Source organism: Crocuta crocuta, unplaced genomic scaffold (assembly GCF_008692635.1).
Source record: "Crocuta crocuta isolate KB4526 unplaced genomic scaffold, BGI_CrCroc_1.0 scaffold112, whole genome shotgun sequence".
NCBI lineage: Eukaryota > Metazoa > Chordata > Mammalia > Carnivora > Hyaenidae > Crocuta > Crocuta crocuta.
The window spans coordinates 7,170,763-7,198,332 of record NW_027528818.1 but is presented as its reverse complement, the minus strand read 5'-3'; positions in this window follow the sequence as shown (position 1 = coordinate 7,198,332).

Genomic DNA, 27,570 nt, shown 5'->3' with positions numbered 1-27,570 from the left:
CATTCATCTGATGGTGGACATTTGGGCTCTTTCCATCCTTTGGCTATTGTTGATAGTACTGCTGTAAACATTGGGTACATGTGTCCCTTCAAAACAGCATACGTGTATCCCTTGGATCAATACCTAATAGTGCAATTGCTGGGTCGTAAGATAGTTCTATTTTTAATTTTTTTGAGGAACCTCCATATTGTTTTCCAGAGAGGCTGCACCAGTTTGCATTCCTACCAGCAGTGCAAAAGAGATCCTCTTCCTCCACCTCCTCGCCAACATCTGCCATTGCCTGAGTTGTTAATGTTAGCCACTCTGACCGGTGTGAGGTGGTATCTCATTGTGGTTTTGATTTGTATTTCCCTGATGTTGAGTGACGTTGAACATTTATTCATAAGTCAGTTGGCCATCTGGATGTCTTCTTTGGAGAAGAATCTATTCATGTCTTTTGCCCATTTCTTCACTGGAGTATGTTGTTATTTTGAAGATTTGTGTAAACATTCCTACAGAATTCCCAAGTCATTCATATTTTTTATTCTTGTGCTGCTCACAGTAGATCCATTAGGTTGGAGAGTTTGTCATTGTTGTTACGTCAGTGTCATATGTCACCTCACAAGCCAGGTTTGACAGACCAGTGATAAATGGAAAATAGCAATTAGACATACCTAGTTTCTAGGCTCTAGATCATCTCAGTAAGCCATGCAATTTTGTAAAAGGAACTGTAAGATAATGTGTCTTCTCATGTGAAGTTTTGCATGTGTAGATTTTTGTGGTTATTACTTTCATTTCTTTGCTCAGATTCTGTTCATATCTTTTGATAAGCCAGAGGAAACTCTGAATTAAAACTAATAAAAACTTGAGAAACAAAATAATTATTCAATTAAAAATTGATAAATAGGAGCACCTACATGGCTCACTCCATTAAAGCATCAGACTTCAGCTCAGGTCATGATCTTCTACTTTGTGAGTTCCAGCCCCACATCAGGCTCTCTGCTGTCTGTTCAGAGCCTACTTCAGATCCTCTGTCTTCCTCTCTCTCTGTTCCTCCCTTACTCTCACTCTTTCTCTGTCAAAAATAAACCTTAAAAATGTTTTAAAAACTGATAAATAATACTTTTCAAGGNTCCTCACCATTATATATAACTCACATATTTCCTTTTGCCTTAAAAAACTAATTTAAAAATGAGATGGAAGTTGTCTTTGATTAAATGCTGTGATTTCTTGGTAAGGAAATAATTCTTTGGATTTGCAGCTAGTATAATTTCTCTATTTATTACTTTTCCAAACAATTCTTTAAAGCAAAACAGGATTGTTTTTCCTTTACATTGCTCTTCAATATTGTCAGAAACATTTCCATAATGAAGAGAAAATTACTTCAGTAAAATTTTCATCTTTATTACATTTCATGTACGGTTCACTTTAATGAATAACTATTTAACTATTAATTTACAAGGTTTTCAGTTCAACAATAATTCTTCTTCCCTCATTATTTCCTCATTATCATAGATAACTGCATCATTGTAGCCAATATTTTCTGCTTCACCAAGATGCATCTTTAAAAAATACTGTTTTTCTTCCAAAGAAGCTATACTCATTGCCATAATAAATTCCAGCCTAAGAAACCGTCATTCACAGGCTGATATAGGACTTCATCCACATTATAAACGTCACACACCATAGCATCAGAGGTCAGGTATACTACGAACACTGAAATTATAGCTATGTAAAACTTCATTATACTTCTACCAAATTCAACAATATATAAAGAAAAAGTCATTCTTATTAAGCAGAATATTTTAGTTGAGAATTGAACTTTAATCTCAATGATGAAAACCAGTACAAACCATTTCTGCCATGTTATTTGCGAAGACTACGGGTCTTCGGAAGTATAGGATGTATTTGTCGAATCTTACACTACTGGTTTGAGAAGCCCAGCTGGGCTCCAGGCCAAAATTTCCTACGTGACCTTTCAGGCCTGACCATAGGCAATTACATGGGCTTTGCCTTGTAGGCCTCATGGGGAAAGCTGCCCCCAGACTAGACGTGGTGCACAGACTGTGCATTAGAGTGTTCTGGAGGGAGCTGCGGTTAAGGACTGGAAATCCTCAGGCTAGCCATGACCGTGCACAGATCTGCATTCCTACCATAGGCAGCTCCATTAAGAAGCGGCTTTATCAGGGGAACTGGTAGAGGTACTTTTCAGACATCTTTATGAAGACCTTCTATGTAGGGGACCTTGACAAAGACCCTTTTTTCCAGTCTGGCTCAGCACTTGAGCACTCTTGACCATTTCCCTTATTTTGCCCCAAGCCTCTCAGGCCCATAAGGCAGGGCCTTCTGCTTGGGGCTCCTTGGCTGCTAGACAGTACCCCGTCTGCACTCATGTACCTAACCCTTGCTTTGCTGTTTTATGTGGAAAAATGAACAATGGGGAGCTGGCATCTACTTTTGCCTCTTGTTACACCAATACCCTAAGTGAATAGGCTTGATTGTACCTGCAGTTCAGCTCCTTGTCCTAACTCACCACCCTGACATCCAAGAGCCCCACATGATTTATAACACTGCACTTTTCATTTGGTAGCTTTCCTTGAACACCACTTTCTTTTGTAAAACTAATGACCAAGTATCAACAGCTCTTTTTGTACATTGTGAAGTTTCCAATGGAGAGGATGTCCTCTTCTAAGAATACAGATGAAAATACTGGCTCTGTGTACCCATACTGACAGACAACGTACCAAAAAATGTGTCATTGGCCTATTTGAAAATAATAGCATATAAAAGAGTCATGGAAACCATATGCATATGTCATCGATGTTGCTAATGCAGTATTTACTGTGCTCAAAATTGTCGAGTTTTGGTTTCTATTATTTAAAACTATGTGGCTTTGTGTAATAACAATATTCACACCCTATCAATTAATACAACGTAAATGTTGAATCTTTGTTCCTGACACTTTAGGCATCAAATTAATCTCTTGAGAAAGAAGTTGTGATTATTCAAGCTACATTAGTAAAGAGACCGATATTATGTGCAGGAAAACAAAGTTTCATTGTCTAACAGATGCCTAATTAGGGAGTTGAGCGCTTGAATCAAGTGAGGCATGGAAATGGATTATATAGCTTCTACATGTAGAACACATTATTTATCAATAAAAGTAATAAGTGCTGCTTTCAAGAGATATTCACCAAAGCTTACTTGAACTTTGAGCTGTTAATTTTTTTTCTCTTTTGATAATTTTAATGGTGGAACATTACAACTTTGCCATTACCACTTCTGTTAAAAGTTAAATTGATTAGTTATCCTAGTGAAAAAACTCAGCAATCATAAGATTTGAATCTTGTGAAGTTATTTTTTCAAAAACACATCATAGATGTTGTTAAATTAAATGAAGACTATGAAATACTGAGGAAATAAAGCAAGCTTTTAGGCACTTAATATCCACAGATGAGCTGGATTAGGGAGATAGAATTGGTCGAAATGAAATGTTCTGTAAAAAACAACAGCTGCTTTGTGTAACACATATGTCTAACCAAAAATGGATTGTTATATGCTTTTTCAAATGTTTTCTCAACACAAACTTTCTGCTTTTTTGATTTTTACCATATTTATAACTGGGCTTTATATTTTAATATTATTTCTGACTTTGGAGCAGATAGATTCTTTTACTACAATTGCTTAATCCTCAGTATTGTATATAAAATGTCCTTTTGTGATCTGGCCCATAATGGTCTGGGAACAGAAGCAATTTGTCTGCATTTAGGGGGATGGCAAATGAAGTTTATTCTAACTTCAATAGGAGGTTAAAGACTTCTCATAGTCACAACAGAAGCAATGGCATAAAGAAACTTTTGTAGTTTTAGAGACAGTTGCTTCTGTATATACCAACCCTGTCAATTTCCTTAATTGGGATTTTACCTTGGCAAACTAAATACATGCAGCCATTTAGATAACTCCAATTCCTTCTCTTACCATCCGTATATCCATCGACCAATGTTCTATTTATCCTTTCATTATCCCTTGTTACCTTCCTTCATTTTTGTCTTTTCCTTGATTCCTTCATTTCTAAAGCAGACTAAACTACTGTTGGGTTGTGTGTATGTGGGTTTTCACAAACAGAATCCTTTTGTAAATGCCTAAGCTTTGGGTGGGAAGTGTATTGACTATGACTATAGGACTATATTCTAAGAATATGCCCAATTCTTGATAGAGAAAGCCCAACAGCTAGTGCTTTGACATCTCAGTTTCAGGAAACCATTGATACCATTTAATTTCTCTATATCAAATTAAGTGTTAGAGGAATGCTAAATAGTACATGTTTAAATACTAATACTCTACATTTGGAGTATGACCCAGAGTTTATAAAGTGTTTATGATGTTGTGATTAAGAGTCTTATCAGCCTCATACCTGCTCGCTTGCCTCTGGTAAGCACCATTCAGGTGCAAGCTAGCCTGCTCTGCCCTTTACTCTTCTTTTCACTCTGTCATCTTAGAGCAGAGGAGTCTGGTGCCTGAACCTTCTATTGTTGCTCTCTTTTTTTTAGTTTTTTTTTAATGTTTTATTTATTTCTAGGAGAGAGAGAGAGAGAGAGAGAGAGCGTGAGCAGGGGAGGGTCAGAGAGAGAGGGAGTCACAGACTGAAACAGGCTCCAAGCTCTGAGCTGGCAGTCAGCACAGAGCCCGACACGGGGCTCGAACCTACGAACCGCCAGATCATGACCTAAGCGACAGTCGGATGCTCAACCAACTAAGCCACCCAGGCGCCCCTAATTGTTACTCTCTTTAGCTAACACTGTCTGGCATTTGATGACCTCATTGTGCCAAGTAGAAAACACTAGCTCTATCTGAAAGAGTCCCTGTGCCTCTTTTAAAAGACCCTAAGGCAGTTCCAGACACAGAGTTCCATTTCTAAGGAAACCATGGTAGTGCTTGACTGGTTGGACCAGTTCTGCCCCTTCATAAAGATGTGGAGTATTATATAGTCCCCATTTTTGAAGCTCCCTTTAGAAGTTGAGGCACATAAATCCTCGTGGTCCTCAGGAGTCAGCCCTTGGCACCATACTAAATGCCTCATTTCATGAATGTAGTTCTTCAAAACTACTCTGAAATGGGGTGCCTGGGTGGCTCATTCAGTTAAGTGTCCGACTTAGCTCAGGTCATGATCTCAGAGCCTGGAGCCTGCTTCATATTCTGTCTCTCTCTCTCTCTTTCTCAAAAATGAAAAAAAACATTAAAAAAAAGTTTTAATACTCTGACATGAAACCAGTGGACTCTGATGACTCTGTTAAGGACTGTAGAAGATGGCTGTGTGGTATGAAGTGTACACCCCAAGTACTATCAGGGAGTGTCAGAGATTTATTTGATTTTTAAGGAATTCTTTACCAAAATTATACAGGATTGAAAGGGTTCTTGAGTTAAGGATTTTATCATTTAGGAAATTATGTATCTGCACACATGTGTGCAGAGAGAGAAGGAAACCAAAAAAAAATTCAGAGGAAAATCAAGGTAATACTGTCTCACTATGGACTTGCCAGTTAGCTTGAGAGTCAGTGTTTTGAAAACAGAATCTACTTCAAACTCAAGTGTTGGAGTTCTCACTGAATTATAATACAAATTGAAAACATGGCATATCAATTTCTGAGATACTAATAAGTGCTTCAAAGACATTTAAATGGAAGGAATGGATTTATTTTTCAATATACATAGAGTAGGAAATAAAAGACCTATCATGATGATAGTTAAATTTCCATCTTAGTGAAAGACGTGGTGGAAAAGTAAATGAAATGTTCTAAGTTTTGATCAAATAAGGTCTTCATGTGTGTTTTTTTTTTAAATAGAACATATTTACTTGACATAAAAAACAACTATCCCTTCTCTCTTCATTTTCATATTCTATCCTGTTCCTTGCAGAAAAAACACTTCGAAGTCTCTTTGATATTTTCTGAAGTCTAATTTTACCTAAAAATATATTCTTATAGATATTTTTCATGAAGCTTTTAGTTATAATTCCAGTATAGTTAACATACAATGTTATGTTAGTTTCAGGTATACAATATGGTAATTCAACAATTCCATGCATTGCTTCGTGCTCATCATAATAACTGTACTCTTTAAACCCCCTCACCTATTTCACCCATCCTCCCATTTACCACCCCTCTGTTAACCATCACTTTTGTTCTTTATAGCTGAATCTGAGTCTTCTCTCTCTCTCTCTCTCTCTCTCTCTCTCTGTCCCTTATACCACCTCTTCTTTATCCATTCATCTGTGGATGGATATTGGGCTGCTTCAATAATTTGGCCATTGTAAATAATGCTGCAATAAACATAGGGGTTTCCATTTGAATTAGTGTTTTTGTATTTTGGGGATAAATACCTAGTAGTACAATTACTAAATCAGATGAAATTTCTATTTTTAATGTTTCAGAAAACTCCATATTGTTTTCCACAGTGACTACACCAGTTTGCATTCCCACCAACTATGTATGAAGGTTCCCTTTTCTCCACATCCTTGTCAACATTTGTTGTTTCTTGAGTTTTTGATTTTAGCCATTCTGACAGGTATGAGATGATATCTCATTATAGTTTGAATTTGGAAGTCGCTGATGATGAGTAATGTTGAGCATCTTTACATGTATCTAATGGCCAGCTGCATGTCTTCTCTGGAGAAATGTCTTTTCGTGTGTTCTGCCCATTTTTAATCAGATTGTTTTATGGGTGTTGAGCTGTATAAGTCTTTTATAAATTTTGGATACCAACACTTTACTGGATATGTCATTGGCAAATAACTTCTTCTATGCAGTAGGTTGTCCTTTAGTTTTACTTTTTCCTTCACTATACAGAAGCCTTTCATTTGATATAGTGCCAGTAGTTTCATTCTGCATTTATGCCCCTGCCTTAGGAGACATCTCAAGAAAAATGTTGTAATGGGTGATGTCAGAGACATTACTGCCTGTGATTTCTTCTAGAATTTTTATGGTTTCAGGTCTCACATTTAAATCTTTCATCCATTTTGAATTTTTTGTGTATGGTGTAATAAAATGGTCTACTTTCATTCTTTTGTAAGTAGCTATCCAGTTTTTCCAATACCATTTGTTGAAGAGATTGCCTTTTCCCTACTGTATATTCATTTTTCCTTTGTGAAGATTAATTGATCATATAATTTTGGGCTTATTTCTGGGTTCTCTGTTCTATCCTGTGGATCTGTGTCTATTTTTGTGCCAGTACCATACTGTTTTGATTACTACAGTTTTGTAGTATAACTTGAAGTCTGGAATTGTGACAGTTCCTGTTTTTTGTTTTTTGTTTTTTTTCTTTTCAAGATTGCTTTGCCTACTTAGGAGCTTTTGTGGTTCCATACAAATTTTAGGATGGTTTCTTCTCATTCTATGAGAAATGCTGTTGGTATTTTGATAGGGAGTGCAATAAGTCTGTAGGTCACTATGGATAGTATAGACATTTTAATAATATCTGTCTTCCATTCCAGGAGCATGGAATTCTTTCTATTGCTTTGTGTCATTATTAGTTTCTTTCTCAATGTTTTATAGTTTTTTAGAGTATAGGTCTTTCACTCCTTTGCTAGGTGTATTCCTGAATTCTTTATTATTTTTGGTAAAACTGTAAATGGGACTGTTTTCTTAATTTCTCTTTCTGCTGCTTCATTAGTAGTGTACAGTGATTACTACACTTTTGTAGTATAACTTGAAGTCCAGAATTGTGATGACTCCAGTTTCGTTTTTTGTTTTGTTTTGTTTTAAATATTGCTTTGCATATTTAGGGTATTTTGTGGTTCCATACAAATTTTGGGATTGTTTTTTTCCATTTCCAGTTCCAGAAATGGACAGATTTCTATACACTGATTTTGTATCCTATTTTGCTTAGGTTTCTTGCTGTCGTTTTGTCCTATTACTCATATCCACTTTGTTTAGTCTTCTTGCTGTCATTTCATTCTGTTCTTTCATTCGGGGAACATACTCCTATCTCTTCATTTTATCTAAATCTCTTTGTCTGTTTCTCTGTGTTCAGAAAGTCAACTACATATGCTGGTCTTGAAGATAATGGCCTTACAAAGAAAAGGTCCTATATATAGTGCCTTGCAGTGCAATGTCCCCTGTTCCCCAGGGCCTGGTGCTTTAGGAAGTGTCTCCTATGTATATTGAATGTGTTCTGTTAGTCTGTCTAGCTGCTTTTCTTTTCTGTCCAATCATCTACAGTGGCTCTCATTGTTTATTGTGAGCAGTGTGTGGTCCCCAGCAGGAGTGGGACACATTTTAACAAGGCACATGCTGGTCTGTTTGTGAAATGAGACCTGCTGCCACTAGAACCAAGACCCTGCAGATGTGTGGGTAGAGAGACGTAGAATTGGTGGGAGTTTGTGCCGGTCTTCTGGTGAAAAGGCCTGCTGCACCAGGACTGAGTCAAGCATGACTGGAAAGGGCAGATCTACCGAAGCATGGGGCATGGGACTATGTAATCAAGTTAGGTAGGAGTGTCCACACTGTGCTGGTTCCCACATTTAGCTCTGTGTTCATTTTGGAATACAAAAAAAAATAAGGAATTTACCAAATCAAAAGTATTGAAAAAGTAAAGTAATAGCCCACTAATAATAGTCAACAATAGTAACCAACTTTATTCAATAGTAAAGTTAACAAGATTTTTTTTAGTTGGCATTAAAATAGATAAAATAGAGATTTAAATAAACCTAAAGTGAACAACATGGACAGATTTATGTCTACATATTTAAAAGCTTATATGAAGTAGATGATTTATTAGAAAAGATAAAAAATTACCAAAAGAGACTTAGGAGGGTATTAATAATCAGAATAAACCAATAACTGTTAAATTGCATTGATGGGGGGAGGGACAGAAAAGGTACTAGACATAGTTTTAGAAGAGAATACAAAAAAGGATGTTTCTAAGACAAAAAATAAATAAAAAGACTACAATAAACATTTGATAGATATCCAGAGAGATTAGAGACTATCAAAAATTAGAGATTTAACAAGTGCAAATTAAGAAATAGAAAGCCAATAGGAAATTAAGCCAGAGAAAAGGTTAAAAGATAGTGTAAGAAAAGCTATATGGGGCACCTGGGTATCTCAGTGGGTTAAGCGTCTAACTTCAGCTCAGAATCTCACGGTTCATGGGTTCAAACCCTGCACTGGGCTCTATACTGACAGCTCAGAGCCTGGAGCCTGCTTCAGATTCTGTGTCTCTCTGTCTCTGCCCTTCCCCCACCCTTCTTTCTCAAAAATATACAAACATTTAAAAAATTAAAAAAAAAAAAACGAGAAAAGCTATGTGACTATAGTACCCCATTTGGATAACAATAAAATACTATTTACGTGGTAATTTAAAAAATGAAAATAATTTAGATGATTTTATTTTAAAATGTGAAACTCTATACAGGGAAGGTAAACAGAAGAAAAATGAGGATGAGAAAATGAGGGATTAAGACAGTGCAGGGACAAAGAAATAATGAAGTAGAATAAGGAATCCAAAATAAACCCAATAGTAAGATTTTAATTTTTGATAGAGATGGTTTTCCAAATCTGTGGGAAATGTAAAATCATTTAAAAATCTGGAAAAATTGATTATTAATATTTAAAAATATAAAACTGGATCTATTCATTATAGACAGATACGCATGCTTAAGAACAATTGCAGTCATATTTAATTTAAATATAGCAAAATATGAAAACTATAGAAAATATGGGAGAAAACCATTCTGAATGCAGGGAAGGACTTTTTAGGCAAGAATCAAAATAGTATTAATTGTTAAGGAAACAATATATTTGATGACTATTTTAACATTGAAATCCGGACATTCCAATTAGCATAAACAAGTTAAAAGTCCACAGGGGAAGAGAGTTATCATCCATATAAAGTAACATAGAAATACTATGGAAAGAACTCAACACATCAAATTGAAAACAACAAAGAGATAACCTGAAAAATTGTATGAAGAGGAAAATAACCAAATTTTCAAATGCATTTTCAAAAGAATGGAAATCTTACAGTAGTCAAAAGAAACACTTCTCCCTTATTCTGAAAGGTTAGACCTTTTCCCCATTGTGCCCTGCCAACATTGCCAATAGACAAATCTCCAGACTAAATTACTCCCCTGTGTTTTCACTTTCCTCTAGACTGACTTCACAGTTATTCTCTATCTTCTGGATTAAACCTTAAATGCTATTCATGTGATTGACCTCTGCAGTTTGCTATACCATTTGTTCTCTTAGATTCATATTGCTCAGGTGTCTTTGTCAGGTCTAATTTCGATAGCTAGTTGCTTTATAGAATTAATTCTCCCCTACTCTCCAGTGAACAAAACTTGTCCTCCTACCCAGTTCTTTTTCCCTCCACTCAAACTGCAACATCTTTGAGTTCTGCATTTTTAACCTCAACTGTCCAGGTGTATTATTTCACTGTTGCTTTGACATATCTTTAGGATTACTAGATGTCTTTGCAAGATAGCTCTTTAATATGCATTATTATTTCTCCTATAGAGGTAAATATATTCTGTAACATGTGTCTGGTGGTGTGGAACTACAAAATTCAGCAATAGGTGCAGTGATGTTTTAAAATATGACAAATATAAGCTTTTGTTAATCTTATTATATAAAGACAGGATTTGTTTTACAATAGTATCACCTTCCTTGTTACTCTTCCATTATTTTGACCAAGAAAGTATAAGGGGAATATCAAGAGCTAAAAGCAAATTAAGTTAGTTTTGTTTTTCAAAAATCCTTCCATTTAAAGGAGACAATCTTATAATCTAAATGTTAGTTGGAAAGTCATATTTTCTAATTCCAAGAAAATCTTCAGTCTCCTTTTTAGGTAGTACAGTTCTAATGATTATAAACTGAGACAGATGGCTTTTCATTACTTGATGTAAAGGACAGTCTCTTGGATATCAAGCCTACAGCAGATGCTTCAGGAGTAGGGGTTTTTGTTTTTGTTTTTGTTTTTGTTTTTTTCTGAGAACATAGGGGAGCATGTTCAGAAAAAGCTCATTATCTTATTAAAGGGGAATTAAGCCATACCAAGGATTTATTAAATCAAATATTAAAGAGTTTATTATATATTTTGAAAAAAGTGTTTTCTAAAAAATGTTTTAAATCAGTTTCACATGCCTTACCTATTAGATTAAAAGATTCTATAAAGTTTCAGGCTAAGGAACAACAAAATATCCATATTGGATTTCATTTTGCATTCCTCAAGATTCTAATAAATGAATGTACTCTTTTGTGATGCCAATGGGCTAGAGTCTTTAAAGTTGTGCTGATAAGGCTACATAAATTATATGCAAATTATAGACATAATTTCAAACTTGATATTGTCCAAGCTAGTCAAATCTTAAAGCTAAAGTTGGCTGCTGAATGGATTTCTTGAAATTATATCACATCACTGATTATTCATTTTTTCCTATTTAAAAAAGTGAGCCAGTTTATTGCAAGCTGCAAAACACCGACATTTCTGCCAACATACACCATGATAATTCCACGTAAGCATGGACTAAAAACCACATTGTCCAGCATTCAGAGTAAGTCTAAAGAAAACCGTTCCTAAATAACAAGTTACAAAGTTAATCACGTATTTACAAATCAGAACAGCATGTAAAATTTTGAGGACTAAGAATTAAATTCATATGCAATCTTTTCTGTCAAGTATGAGTTTATAGAGCATACCTCCACAATTGGCCACACCTTACAATATTGTATCTTTTAAAGGCTCCTGTTCATTGTACATTTTTGACAAAGAAAATTGATACTAGTGTCCATTCTCTTTTTTTTATTTTATAAGCATATTCTATATTTTTTAGACAATTAAAATTTTCTAAGGTCTTTCTAAACTTCTGATAAACATTTCTTAAAATGTGGGTCTTAACACTTATGTCAATCAGGGGCATCTGAAACTTTAAGCATTTCTGTGTATCCTGAGGTATTGTTGTAGATATCCTAAAGTTTGCCAATTATTGCTCTAGCATTTACTGTTAATCGGCAGTTAACAGAGAGGTGAGGGTGGGGCTTCATTTGCTCAAGATGTTTTTATATTTAAAGGGTCTTATTTCAATAGCTTCATAAATTCTCAATTACATATGGGCATTTTTCACATTTGAAGTGCCATATTTCTAATTATAGAGATAAAAGTCCAAAGAACATGAGATTTGCTGTACCCAGTAAGATTTTTAACTTGTTCAAAATCAGCCAGGCAGAGAAGGCTTGATAATAGATACTGAGGGAGAAGAGAAAGAAAAAAATGCCACTATACATTTTCTAGAGAGTATAGAAAATAGTGTTCAGATAGTTCTGACTTCTTCTAAAATTCAGGAATTCAGGACTCTCAATTTAGCTTGGATTCAAATCACTGTGAAATACTGAAAGGGCTGCTATACAGAATGTGTCAGGCCATAGATTTTGGACTACTTTGGTTAACCCTGAAAAACTCTGTAAGAAGCCACCTATAAAGCTTGACATTGACACCAGAACATCTACAATTGCTAAAAGCATTGCTGTTCCTACATAGGAACTCTATTCTGTAGCTATTTAAATGTAATAAGTTCCTAGAAAAGAGAACATACAAGGAAATACAAAAACCTGCTGTACAATACATAGTAAACTCTTTATACTTGTATGTGTCTGCTATTTTGAAATGATCCCTGCATTAAACATAATCATCTTCTGAAAGCGTTCTATTCCAGTGCTTGTGAATTTTATGAAATTCTTTTGTTCCCAGTTTACTAGGTGAGATAAATATATACCTTAAAATTAGTATTGGTTATATCAACAAAATTCATGCTCACAAAATTAACAAATTCTATCTAAATGGACAGTACCATCAAGTATTTGAAGAAACTCACATTCTTTCATGAAGTTTTGAACTTGACTAGAGACAGTTAAACTATAAGCAGGAAGATAAGTAGGCAATGAATAGAAATCTTCAGGTTGGGACACCAATAGTATAAATCCAAGAAAACAATTCAGGGGATGGGTAGTATATGTTTGCTGTGTATTGGCCTTTGCATGCTACTGGTCTTTCAGTTATGTATCAAGGAAATGTATACACTGTATAATTTAAAGATTCATTGAAAGTAAAACCCATATATATTTATTGAAATGGCTGTAGTATATGACTCAATTTGCAGCACTTGAATCTCAGAATACTGGTGAAGTAAAGCAATAGTCTAGGATAGTAATATTCTAACATCCCACTAGTGTAGTAATATCTCTATGTATATTTATATTTATTACTGGTAATCAATCATATGTGTGAGAGTGATGTTTTCCAGTGCTATGGAGCTGAGTTCAAAATATGGCTCTAATTAAAAAAAAAAATATGGCTCTATTTACAAGCTATGGGATCTGGGTTATTTTTTCTGTTTTTCCATTTCATCACTAGAACAGAGATAATAATGGCACCACGCTATGATTATATGGAATAAATGAGTTAATATATGTAAAACCTTTTTGAAAACACTCTCAGTAAATGTTGGATGTTATTTTTATTACTACTCTGTTGAAGCTCTTTGCCAGCAATATCCCCTGAACATTTATGCTAAGAAACCTGGTACAGCAATTTGGCTGAATGAGATGTAGAGTTTCTGATCTTGGATCTCTGTTCTCTTAAAGAAGTGAATAACAACAGAAATAGGGGAAAAAATTGCCAAAAGTTATTAGGTGAAGGTTTGAAAGTAGGGAGTCATGGTTAGTTATCTTTAAATCCCTAATACTTCACATAGTACTTGATCATTAGTTTTTGCTTACTGCATGTCTGCTAAATGGCATTCATGCTATAAGCATTTATATAATGGAAAGAATACTCAGGGTAATTTGGGAGGTAAGGCTTATGGTATTAATCTCAGAAGCTTTACATCCAAATCCAAGACAGGTAATCAAAAAGTGGAGCCAGATCCAACATAAAGAAAGTGAAAGCCAAGGTGGCCACAGGGGCAGGCTCATTGCCACAGCAGGCAGTGAAGATCTGTCTCTCTCATAAACTGTCCTCATAGTCCTGTGATGGGAAGCAGGTAAGATGCAGAACTGGCAGTGAAGCACCTGGAATCAGGTCAATCTTGAAATAGGATTGGCAGGAAATAGGGTTTGGACAAACAGGAAGATGGAGCAAAGGCCAAAAAAGCCACTCTATGGGAGATAGACCTATCCAAGCTACATTTCTCAGAACCGAGAGGAAAGAGACATTGCAGTTTTCTATTCCCCCCAAGATGATTTCTGGCTAGGATCATCTGATTTGGGGGCTGCTATGTTGTTTACTTGGCTTTGTACCTTGTAGACAGTGTGGCTGTTTTATATGCATGTGATGTATAGGCTGATTCTCTAGGAGAAGAAAACTAAATAATTATTGAGCATTTGATATATCCCAGACACTAAGTTGAGTGATTTCTCACTGCATCATTTAGCTTAATCATAATAACAATTCAGTGAGTTATATCCTTTTTAAAATTATACTGATAGTATTGTCACTACTTAATTTATTTTAATTATAGAGACACAAAAGATTATAGAATTTGCCAGACATTGAACGGTCACTGATAATTAAGATTCTCCATAAGTATTTTTGGATACATGAGTACTAAAACTGATGATCTCTTCTTTCTTGTGGTTTACCTGCAGAGAAAGCCATTGTACATTAGTTCAATAAGGATTTTTTTTTTGTCTGATCTGGGTAAATTGGACTGAAGTTTAGCCCCTGCTTTACTTGCATTTCCTGAAATTTTAAAAACTTCAGAGAACTTATTGATGACATTCAAAAGAAAGAAATGATTAATCCTTTAAAAATAAATCTATGGTACACATAAATGAGTGGAATTTAAGAATATAGAATTAATAAAGTAATTTAAGTTAGAACGGGTTGAATAGAAGTACTGTATTAAGAAAGATAACTTCAAGGCAAAGTCCGTAAATCTGCATTTCACAGATAACATGTTGCAAGTGAGGAACAAAGAATGTAGACAGAGATTTCTCATTTCTTTCAGAGTTATAGTAAAATCTATTTAAACAGCCACTAAATACAGTGAAACATATTACTGATTATTACAAAACATAAATGAACTCTTGCATTTTTATAACTCAATGACTGCTGAGGAGGAGGAAGAAAAAATATATTGAGGGAGAAAAAGAAAGATAGACATGGCTATATACCACTCAATTTTCTCAACACTATCTGAGGGCAGTATTCTTTATCCTCATATTTTACAGAGGAAAACTGGGTATCCAGCTACCCATTGAGTCAGTGATGGAACCAGGATTCAAAAACCAGGATTCAAACCCAGCACTTTGTTCCCAGAGCCCACAATGTTTATTATAAAAACATAAAAGAGATAGAAATGAAGACTGTAAAATAAGGAAACCACATATTGCTAATGGTCAGAAATGACAGCTAAGGAGTTCAGTCGGGGCTAGACTTTGGAAAGTGATGAGCAGAGGAAAAGTGTGAAAAGCCCCTGTGCTGATACACCAATCTGCATCAGCTCACTTTTGAAATCTCCTTAGTTGGCAAGGCAACTAAGTAGAATAAAATGTAAGTTGGGGGTTAACAAAGTCATTTTGCCATGGTTCTGTTCACGCAGACAGGTAAAAGGAGAGGCAATAGATATGGGACAAAAAAGTGCTTTTATTACCATTGCCTCAAATGATTCTATGTCCTCCCTCCATAAATTTAGTATAAAACCATCCCTAGGGGCACCTGGGTGGCTCAGTGATCAAGCATCTGACTTCAGCTCAGGTCATGACTTCCTAGTTCATGAGTTTGAGCACCATGTTGGGCTCTCTGCTGTCAGTGCAGAGCCTGCGTGGATCTTTTGTCTCTCTCCATGTGCCTTCCCCACTCCCTCTCTCTCTAGTTCAAACTTAAATAAACATTAAAAAAACATGCCTACTCTTTGTGAAAAATTTAAATAATTCCCAAAGAATTGTTTCAGGTGAATTACTCCAAATTTGCCAATCTCAAAATCCACAGGGTGCTACTGTTAAAATGGTGTGTTTGTGTTTGTTTTTAGCACTTGGAGACATTCAAAGGGTATGATACAATTCTGCAATATGTTCACTGTTATATCTTTAACAATTTTCTAATCACTGTAGATACCCTTTTCCAGAATATGTATGCCTCATAGTATATTTATAATTCATCCTATTAATTTACTTATTTTATTTTATTTTATTTTATTTACCAATATCTCTATAATGTTTGTTACAAGATAGTCACTGTTCTATGTATTGTATAAATATCAGTAGTTTCATCTCCAGACAATCCAGTGGGATAGGTACTTATATTAGTCCCACTGAAAGATAAAGGAAAAAGACTCAAAGAGGTAAAAATATCTTACCTATGGACACATAGCTCAAAACTGGGAAAGCTGGGTTATGGACCTAGCCTTTCATCAATATAAGAGCATATATTTTGTATTAGTTTTTTCTTCAAATAATAGGAATACTTTTGTTTTAATAAGTAATTCTATGCAATTTACATTTATTATATATATTTGACCTTTTATTTCATCATTTTATTCATTGTGTACTTTCCCTTTTCCTTTCTTATATGGTTTTGTTCTATGTTTCATTTGTTTTCATTTATATTGAAGTTGGTTGACATACAATATTACGTTAATTTCAGGTGTATAATGTAGTGATTCAACAGCTCTCTACAAGATGCTATGGTCACCACAAATGTGACATCTGTCACATATAACACTATTACAGTATCATTGACTATATTCTCTATGCTGTACCTTTAATCCCAATGACTTATTCATTCCACAACTAAAAGCCTGTACCTCCTACTTCCCATCACATATCCTTGGTGTCCTGTCAAACTTTCCCTCTTGGTGACCATCATTTTATTCTCTCTTTATGGGTATGTTTTTACTTTTTTGTTCATTTTGCGGTTTTTTTTTCGATTCCACATGTAAGTGAAACCATATGGTATTTGTCTTTCTCTGTCTCACGAATGGCAAGAACTCATTCTTTTTTATAGCTGAGTAACATTCCTGTGTATGTACATCACTTCTTCCTTAACCTTTCATCTATCAGTAGACAATTAGGTTGCTTCCATATATTGGCTATTGTAAATAATGCTGCAATACACAGAGTTGCATATATCTTTTAAAATTAATGTTTTCTTTCTCTTTGGGTAAATATTCAATAGTAGAAATTACTGGATCATCTGGTATTTTTAGTTTTAAATTTTTAGGGATGTCCATACAGTATTCCACAGTGGCTACACAAGTTCACAGCCACCAATAGTACACAAGGGTTCCTTTTTCATCTTTTTGATTCTAGCCATGCTGATAAGTATGAACTGACACCTCATTGTGGTTTGGATTTGCATTTCCCTGGTGATTAGTGATATCGGGCTGTGGTCTCTTGCTGTGTCCTTGGGGTGGTAGCTAGTCAAAGACTCTTTCTCTGTTGGTTACAGTTTTGTGGGGACCATGAGCCCCACTTGCTCCAGAGCCAGGAAATTTAGAGGTATCTACTGACAGCTGCTGTAAAAATCAAGGCACCAGACAGGGTATAAGCTAATTTCTGGGAGATGTTAGTGAGCTAGAGGAAGCAAAAAGAGAGCCCAAACATGGCATCTGCCAGCTTTCATCCCTGGAAAGTACCCCAGGTAGCTCCTAGACATGTGTTAAATTAGATGCTCACCCCTTAGGCCACTGCTTTAAGATAAGCAACTAAGTCTGTTTCATAAAATATCTGTGCACTTTTTAATTGCCTGCCTCCACACTAGTCCCTGGTGGGGGTGAGTCCTAGGATATAAGCCCTTAAGAGCCTTTTCTCCATTCACAATGGCCTTGTGGGTCTCATGTACATGGGGCAAGTTCATGTTCAGGTCTTCAATGCTGGATGTTTTAGGGGCTTGCCTCTTTGGTACAGGTCTTAAAAGTTGGGGTGGCCACTCCTACACTGTTGGTGGGAATGTAAACTGGTACAGCCCCTCTGGAAAACAGTGTGGAGGTTCCTCAGGAAACTAACAATAGAACTCCCCTATGACCCAGCAATAGCACTGCTAGGAATTTACCCAAGGGATACAGAAATGCTGATGCATAGGAGCACATGTACCCCAATGTTCATAGCAGCACTCTCCACAATAGCTAAAACATGGAAAGAGCCTAAGTGTCCATCAACAGATGAATGGATCAAGAAGATGTGGTTTATCTACACCATGGAATACTACATGGCAATGAGAAACAATGAAATCTGGCCATGTGTAGCAACATGGATGGACCTTGAGGGTGTTATGCTGAGCGAAATAAGTCAGGCAGAGAAGGACAAATATCATATGTTTGCACGTATAGGAGGATTAGGAGGAACTTGACGGAGGACCATGGGGGGAGAAGAAGGGCAGAAATGGTGGGGGAGAGGGAGAGAGGCAAACCATGAGAACATTCTTGAATGCTGAGAACAAACTGAGGACTCATGGGTGTGCGGGGTGACGGGGGAGATGGGCATGGAGGAGGCCACTTATGGGGATGAGCATCGGCTGTTATATGGAAACCAACTTGACAGTAAACTATTTGTAAAAAAAAAAAAAAAAAAGGAATAGGGAAAGGGGAGGGGATATGGAATACAAGGGGTTAAATGGGAAGAAAAAAAAGTTGGGGTGGCCAATGTGGGTTGTAAACTCTTTACTCCTCAAGGATAGCCTGGGTTTTCCGTTATCTCTCCAGAATGGGACTTAATGGGAACTTTGTCTCACTTCACAACTCTCTACTCACTTCAATGTGAGCTTTTATAATTTGCCTTATCCATAAGAGTTGTTCAGAAAGTTTTATAGGAGGTATATTCAGGATCTTTCTATGCCATCAGCTTGAATTAGAACCTTTCAAGTAATTATTTTACTATGTGCCATGTAACCTTAATTCTCTATAGTGTTTTGATAGATGTGTACATATATATATATGTACACACACACATATATATATAGATGCAGATATATAAGCAAACTTCTTGATATACAACTTTGGAAAATGTGTAAATCCCTTCCAATGAAACTGAAGAACATGAGGAACATTATAGCTGTTTGTCATTTATTTCTTTTTTTTCTCCCATTATCAAGGTTTAAACTATCCTCGTTTCTATGTCCATAATCCCTGAAGTTCCATATTTATATTTATGTATAAAGAACCAATTCCTTACACATCAAAGTTTCACCCATCCTGGTTTGTATATGCTTCAAATCAAATAGTTGGTTAAATATTTAATGTTTCTATCAAATAATTTTTCTTTATCAGGAAAGGCTTATAGATGGTTCCATTTGTTGAGTGTATACACATTAGGAGAGAGTTTTTGTGAAATTCTTTGGAAGTTGTATATTTTCTTTTATTTCTTCCTGGAATTCTATATATCGCTCAACTGTTGGATGACATAAAATTTGCTGACGATAATGACACCAGTTTTTCATGCTCTTCCTTCTATGTAACTTGATTTTTCTATCTGAATATCATAGAATTCATTCTTGACCCTTCAAGTTTATTATCCTTATTTATGCCAACTTTTCCTGGAATCTATTTTGCATTTTTTGCCTAGAAATTTTTCTCCTGTTTCAGTTTATATCTTCTTGTTTTGTTTTCTTTTTATTTTTTTCTATAAATCTAATCACACTTGTCTTTGATTTCCGTTTGCATAGTCTTCTTGTGTTCGTCATTATTGCTGTATTTGTTTTCTTTTCTTTCCTGTGCATATGCTTAGTGTTGAAACTTTTTCATGCCAATTCATTTTTTAACTAGAAAATTTTATCTAGTACAGCTGTTTGATGAGCAATGGTTAAGGCAAGCAGATGGGTATTGATCTGGGAATCACAATTTTAAGGGAAAGACAAACCACATTGATAAACAGTTTTTGGGATTCCTTCCTCAAAACAAGTAGTCACCCAGACAGAAGATATTCATTCTCAGTGAAACTTGTAGTCCTTAGAAATTTTGTCTGATGATTAGTGTTGATCTCTGCTATAAACCTCGATGCCGTTCATATTCTCTCCTTTCATTATGATTGATCCACTGTGATGCTTTTCTTGCATCAGAAATAGAGATTGGAGAACACAGAGACAGTCTATAAAAAATATCCTTCCTTCATCCATCATTTTTTATTAGGTTTCAGAGGGTGATGGAGTATAAACAGGCTATGACTTTACCAACTTTTTAATATTTTTTCTCATTTTGACCATTGAATGTATCTTTTCTGAGTTTCACCTTATGAACTGAATCTAGCTCACCTGATTGTGTATATAAGTCACAGTTTAATTAGTATTTCCATGAAATCTGCAGTAACTTTCTTGCTCTGTGTTTATACTTCCACATGAAGCATCAATTACCTGGTCATTGTAGAAAGGTTTATGCCACCTTCAATGCAGTGGATTTTACACAGCAGTAGTTCTAGATGCAGCTGTGACTCATATGACATATTGCAAAATTATAACAAGTCTTCAAAATAGAACTCCAAATTCCTTAAAGCAAGAAAAAATTCATTTCTTGACATATGAGATGTATCCACACCCTCTTTCTGAATTACTATACAATTAAGTGAACTAGTAACTATTTACTATTTTGTCTGAGAAAAAGGAGAATATGTTAAAACGAAAATATATAACTTCCAAATATCATTTTTACAAATAATGTCAAATTTATTTTATTTCTTTCTGAAAGGTTTTCTTGCATCTTTTGAAAGAGACCAAAGGCATAAAAATGTTCTCTCAGTATATCAATTAACCAATGTTTAATTTTTCAGACTTGCTTAAACAGTGTTTTGCTTCCTTGACATATCAGATCATTTGACTTTTGCATGAGTACATTTGCTTTTCGATTGTAAACCACCAGTTATAAATTTTTAAAATCCGATTGTGTTCTCATTAAATGTATCATGATACGGACCTTTCTTTTTATCTTAATAAATTCCTGTTGGACTGAAGAAACTTTGAGGGGTGCCTGGGTGGCTCAGTCAGGTAAGTGTCTAACTCTTGGTTTATGCTCATGTCATGATCTCATGGTTTGAGTTTGAGCCCTACATCGGGCTTCACGCTGACAGTGTGAAGCTTGCTTAGGATTCTTTCTCTCCCTCCCCCACTCATTCTCTCTCAAAAAATTAAAAAAAAATTTTTTTTTAAATTTTAAAAAGAAAAGAAACTTTGAAATCATCCTTAATGTAACAGTTTCTTATGTGTCTTTGGTGGATTCCTATTTTCATTCACATTTAATTGTATATGATTAAAACTTGTCAAAATATACAAAGGCATCAAAATTAAGCATCTATTTCTATTTTTAAGAATATAACAAAGAATTTAATTTTCTGTACATGGACAAATCATTTACCTCTAAGAGATTAATTCATATTTAAAGTATGGAAACACTGCTGTTGTCTGCTCCCAACCAAACTAGCTACCTTTCAAAGAGCTCTTCTAGCTTAATTCCCCTAGCATGTCGCTGACATTCTCTCCCTTACTCTGCCTCATGGAAAATGAATAATTTCTCTGACATTCCAGTTTAAGAATGAAATGTCAGCATGTGTCCAATGTTATGCTTTGCTTCTTTGTACCAAAAATCATATAGGAAAGGCTTTATAGAGGGTGGTCTTCATACCTCTAGCATTCTTTGAAAATTTTTAAAAAATTTTAATGTTTTATTTATTTTTCAGAGAGAGAAAGCATGAGCTATATCCTAAAACCTATGTTAACTTATTTCATAAGAGTTTGATGGCTTAAACAAAATGCTAATGAATAAAACAGTCAGGCAAAGCAGAGAAATACTTGTTAGTCAGCAGTATCTTATTTTTATATAAGAAAAAATGTGTGGGAAATCATGTGATTATTAGATGACTGTATGTTAAATATTCAGTTGTACAATCTGGGTGAGACTCACTTTATAAACTTATTTTTCTATAAAGATATGTTTATCATGAGGGCTAGATGCATAATTATATTGGTCTATATAGGTTCTTTACTAGAAATTGTTAGAGATACTGAAATTTTCTTTGAGCATAATTTCTAACTTTCAGGTAAATACATAATTCCCTTTAAGTCTGTTGGAAATGGTAAAGCCTCCATTAGGCTGGGTTCCTAAATGAATATGTAAAGAAGCCACCTAGTAAGGGACATCACCAATATGGTGAATCAGTCTCCTAACTTTGCTCCAGCTCACAAGAACAGCTATTCATGGACAAGACATCAGTGAGGAAATCTGAAGACATGGGGATAAGGCTGAAGCATACTGCTGTATTACAGAGCCCAAGGCAGACTGCACTAGAAGGGTAAAAGAATAGCTACACATTGACCACATTATCCTTTCCCCAATGGGAAAAGAGGGTGGAAGGGGATAACCATCTCCCTCAATAATGGGTCTCTTTTTGGGAGCCTCTTTTCTCAGGTCTGTCACATGGGGATTGCTAGGGAATGTGATGGTCTTGACCATTAGGAACCTGTGATAGAGGAAGGGCTTCTAATGACCAGCACTCAGATCTTGGAAGATGGAGTTTCTATTTTCAGTGCCCAAATAGTAGCCCTAATCAGTGGCTTTACTTATCTGTACAGCCAAGATGGTAATGCACTCTGACTAGGGAACTTGATAGGGTATAAATATTCCTGATTCGGTTAGTAAACTCAAGCTCCTCTTCGGCCCTAGGGCCTGGTCTACCCCAACCCAGATAGGGAGGGCTGAATCATAGTCCAGCCTACCACTGAGTATAGCCTCTGATACCTGCTGATCAGAAATCCCAACCAGGAACACCAGGAAATCTCCCTAGAGCTGGTCTTCCTATTATGCCTTTGAAGCCTCATTTATCGCTGAGTGTAGCCCCTGAGTCCACCCAACCAGAAAACCAAGCCAGAACACATAGAAAACTCTGTAGCCCAGGTATGCTTGAGTGGAGAGTCTGGTAGGCAGAACCAATCAACCACAGAACAAAGCCAGAGGCCTTTTTCAGGCAGGATACAGGGCATGAGTTCATTTGACATAAGATCATAAAGAATTTTTTGAGTTTGAAGCCAGTTCTCCCATTCTGCCCCTGCAGAGAAACTAATTCATAGCCCTGCCCATTGATGAATATTGACCTCAGGTACTTGACCAGTTGGCATAGTCCATCTAGCAAAACTGCTCAAAGTAAAACTCGAATACAGGGCACATTCTGTGGGTTTCTCTATCACCAAAACAAAACTGGTGACCTGTCTGGCCAGAGAATTCACTGCATGGTTGTCTGTTTTAGGTCCCCAAGCTACAAGGATTCCTTGGGGCCTTGTCTGCCACCCTGCTAAGGCAGGGGAGCAGATTTATAACCTCACATACTGAATATATACACCAAGTTCTGACCACTAGCAAGACTGACCAAAGAACTCAGACAATCACCCAGAGCTATGCTTGGGCAGGAAACCAAACCAGCAGTCTTGGCCAACTATTCTCAGCCAGTTGTCCCTCAACCCCAGAGCACAAAGGGTGTCCTCACAACAGCCTCTGATAAAAAAAACCCCTACTTCCTCAAAGGTGTTACTAGCAAACGTGTCCAGAAACCCAAAGCAAGCTGACTGGTAAATAACTATCTCTGCCAAAGTGAACCTGTAAGGTCTGAAAGATGAGAGCATTAACCAAATCTGCAGATGCCAACATAAAAAAGTCAAGGACCATGAAAAATCAGGCAAACGTGATACTATTAAAGGAAACAAACAGAGACCCAATAACTGATCCCACAGAAATGGGGATCTATGAACTTTTAGACAAAGAGTTCAAAATATTCCTCTTAAAGAAGTTTAGTAAAGTACAGGAAAATACAGACATACAACTAAATACAATTAGGAAAATCTCAGAGTTGAAAAACACCATGAACTGAAAAACCCAATAGAGAGCTTCAAAAGCAGAGTCAACATGCAGAAGAAAATATCAATGACCTAAAAGACAGGACATGTGAAATTATCCATCCAGAGGAGAAATAAGGAAAGGAAGCCCATGGGACTCCATCAGAAGAAACAATATCCTCATTATGATAATTCTAGGAGGAGAAGAAAAGGGGACAGTAAGAAGTATACTTCATACAATAATGGTTGACAACTTCTCAAATCTGAGGAGAAAAATGGACATCCAGATCCATGAGACCAAAAAAAGTTTGAACCCAAATAGAACTATACCAAGACATGTTGTAATTAAATTGCCAAAACCCAAAGATAAAGAATTTTGAAAGCAGCAAGAGGAAGGAGAGGTTACATAAAGCACCATAAAATAATTGGCAGATTTCTCAACCAATGTTTCAGGCTAAAAGAAAATGGGGTGTTGCATTCAAAATGTTGAAATAAAAAAGTCAACCAAAAATTCAGTGTCTTCAGCATTGTTTTCAATGCTGAAAGACAGCATTGTTGAGTAGAGAAGGAGAGATAAAAACTTCCCCAGGTAAACAAGTGGTGTAAGGGACTTAATCACCACTAAATCTGTATTACACAAGAAATGCCAAAGAGAGTCACTTGAAAGTAAAAGTATACTAATTACCATAATAAAAACCTAAGAAGGTAATGTAAACTTACTAGTAATGAAAAATATGTAGGCAAAGTTAGATTCTGTAATAGGGTAATGTTGGTACATAATTTATTTACAATTGATTTAAAAGTTAAAGATAAAAAGACTAAAAATAACCATAACTACAATGTTATTGGATACATGATATGATATGTAAACAGTAATATTAATAACCTAAAATGTAAGATGAGAGGAAAAAGACCTAAATCCTTTAAAAGTTTAGGAATGTTATCAAAGGGAAAAAAAGGATTTAGACATAATCAAAAATGAAAATATATCAACAATTATAGGATGAAGCACAAGCGGTTTGAAGAGGGAAGTTCTTATCAAGAAATGCCTACATTAAGAAAAAAAAATCTCAAACAATCTAACTATATACCTTAAAAAATTGGAGAACCAAAAATTAAAAGAAAATATATAGATTAAAGAAGAAATGAATGAAACGAAAAACAATAGGAAATATTAACAAAATTGAAAAACCATTAGCAAGTCTAACCAAGGAAAAAAGGATTGGAATCAACACAATTATAAATGAAAAATGAGGGATTACAACTGATTATTCATCTACTACAGAAATACAAAAGATCATAGGAGGCAATTATGAATGCAAACCAATGACTGGACAACCTAGAAGACATGGAAAAAACTCTTCAAAACATACAATTTATCAAAACTGAATAAAAAAGAAAATTTAAATAGTCCAATCACTAGTAAGGAGATTGAATCAGTAACAAAGAAAAAGGACTAGAAGTCTACATTGCTATATTTTACCAAAGATTTTAAAAAGAATTAATATCAATACTTCTCAAATTCTTCTAAAACAAACTTACTTTATCAGGCCAGGGTATCACCCTGATACCAAAGACAAAAAAAGACACTGTTAGAGAAAAAAAAAAAAACCCTACAAATTAATGGCCCTGATGAACATTGACTCAAAAATTGCCTGTAAAATACTAGCAAACTGAATTCAGCATGTTAAAAGGGTTTGTTATCATGATTAAATGGGTTTTATTTCTCTAATGCAAAGATGGTTCAACATATGCAAATCAATAAAGGTGATTACATTATAACAAAAGAAAAAAAAATCAACATCCATTCATGGCCAAACTCTTAACAAATCAGGCATAGAAGCAGTGTGCCTCAACTTTACAAAGACCATATATGATAAACTTAGAGCTATCATCATCAGTGATGGAAGTTGGAAAACTTTTCCTCCAAGGTGAATAATATCCAAGGTATCCCTTGGTGATAGTGATACCCACTATCACCATTCCTATTCAATATAGTACTGGAAGTTAATCTAGAGCAATTAGGCCAAAAAGCATAAAGGAGTGATTGGGTGGTTCAGTCAGTTAAGCATCTGACCCTTGAGGTTGGCTCAGGTCATGATTTCACGGTTCATGAATTTGAGACCCACTTGGGACTCCATGCTGAGAGTGTGGAGCCTGCTTGAGATTCACTCTCTCTCTCTGTCCCTTCACCTCTCTCTCTCAAAATAAATAAATTAAAAAAACAAAAGTTATCAGAATTGCAAAAGAAGTAAAATTAGCTCTCATCCAAGGAAACTCTTACAAAATCTACCAAAAACCTATTATATCTAATCAACCAATTCAGAAAAGTTTCAGTATACAAAATTAGCATACAATAATTCGTAGCATTTCTATAAACTAACAATGAATTATCCAAAAAAGAAATGAAGCCTCCAACCCCATTTACAATAGCATCAAAACAGTATAATACTTGGAAATAAATTGATCTAAAGAGGTAAAAATTATCTACATCAAAAAATATAAAACTAGAAGGAAATTGAAGATACAAATAGATGGAAATGTAAACCCTATTCATGGATGAGAATTAGTATTCTTAAAATGTCCAAAGAAACTAAAAGCGATCTTTAATGCAATCCCTATCAAAATTCCAATGTAAATATGAACACATGAAAAGATGTTCAACATCACTGACCATCAAGGAAATGCAAATCAAAACCACAATAAGCTATCTCACCCTATCAGAATGGCTAGTATCAAAAAAGACAATAAATGACAAGTTTTAGTGAGGATGCAAAGGAAAGGAAATAAATTAGTACAGCCACTATGGGAAGCAGTATGGAGGTTCCTCAAAAAATTAAAAATAAAACAGCCATATGATACAGCAATTCTACTTGTAGGTATATATCTGAAGCAAGTGAAAACACTAATTTGAAAAGACCTATACATCATCATGTTCATTACAGCATTATTTACAATAGTCAAGATATGGAAGCAACCTAAATGTTCATTGATAAATTAATAAAGAAAATGTACTGTACACATACACACACAATGGAATATTACTCATCAATAAAAAATAAAATCTCACCCTTTTGCAACACGAATGCAGCTAGGGTATTATACCAAGTGAAATAAGTCAGACACATATCTTATGATTTCACTTATACGTAGAATCAAAAAAACAAAAACAAAAACAAAAACAGACTTATAGATACAGAGAACAAACTAATGGTTGCCAGGAGTGAGGAGTGTAGGAAGATAGATTAAATAAATGAAGAGGACTAAAAGGTATAATCTTACAGTTATAAAATAAATAAGACATGGGGATATAATGTACAGCACAAGGAATATAACCAACAATATTGTAACCACTTTGTATTGTGACAGATAGTAAGTAACTAGATTTATTGTGGCAACCACTTCATAACGTATACAAATATTGAATCACTATGTTGTATACTAGAAACTAATACAATATTTATGTCAATTCTTCAATAAAATAAAATACAAAAATAATTCCAATGGCATTTATTTTATAGAAGCAGATATACAATCCTAAAATTGATATGGAACCACAAGAGACCTTGAATAGCTAAAATAATCCTAAGTCAGACAAAGTGAGAGGCATCACTTTCTTATTTCAAGCTACCTATAAAGCTTTGGTAATCAAAAGAGTATGAACACAAAAACATAATAGTACAAAAATGGACACATAAGCCAACAGAACAGAATCAAGGGCCCAGAAATTAACCCACACATATCCAATCAACTAATATTTTCCAAGAATGCTCAATGGAGAAAAGGCAGCCTTTT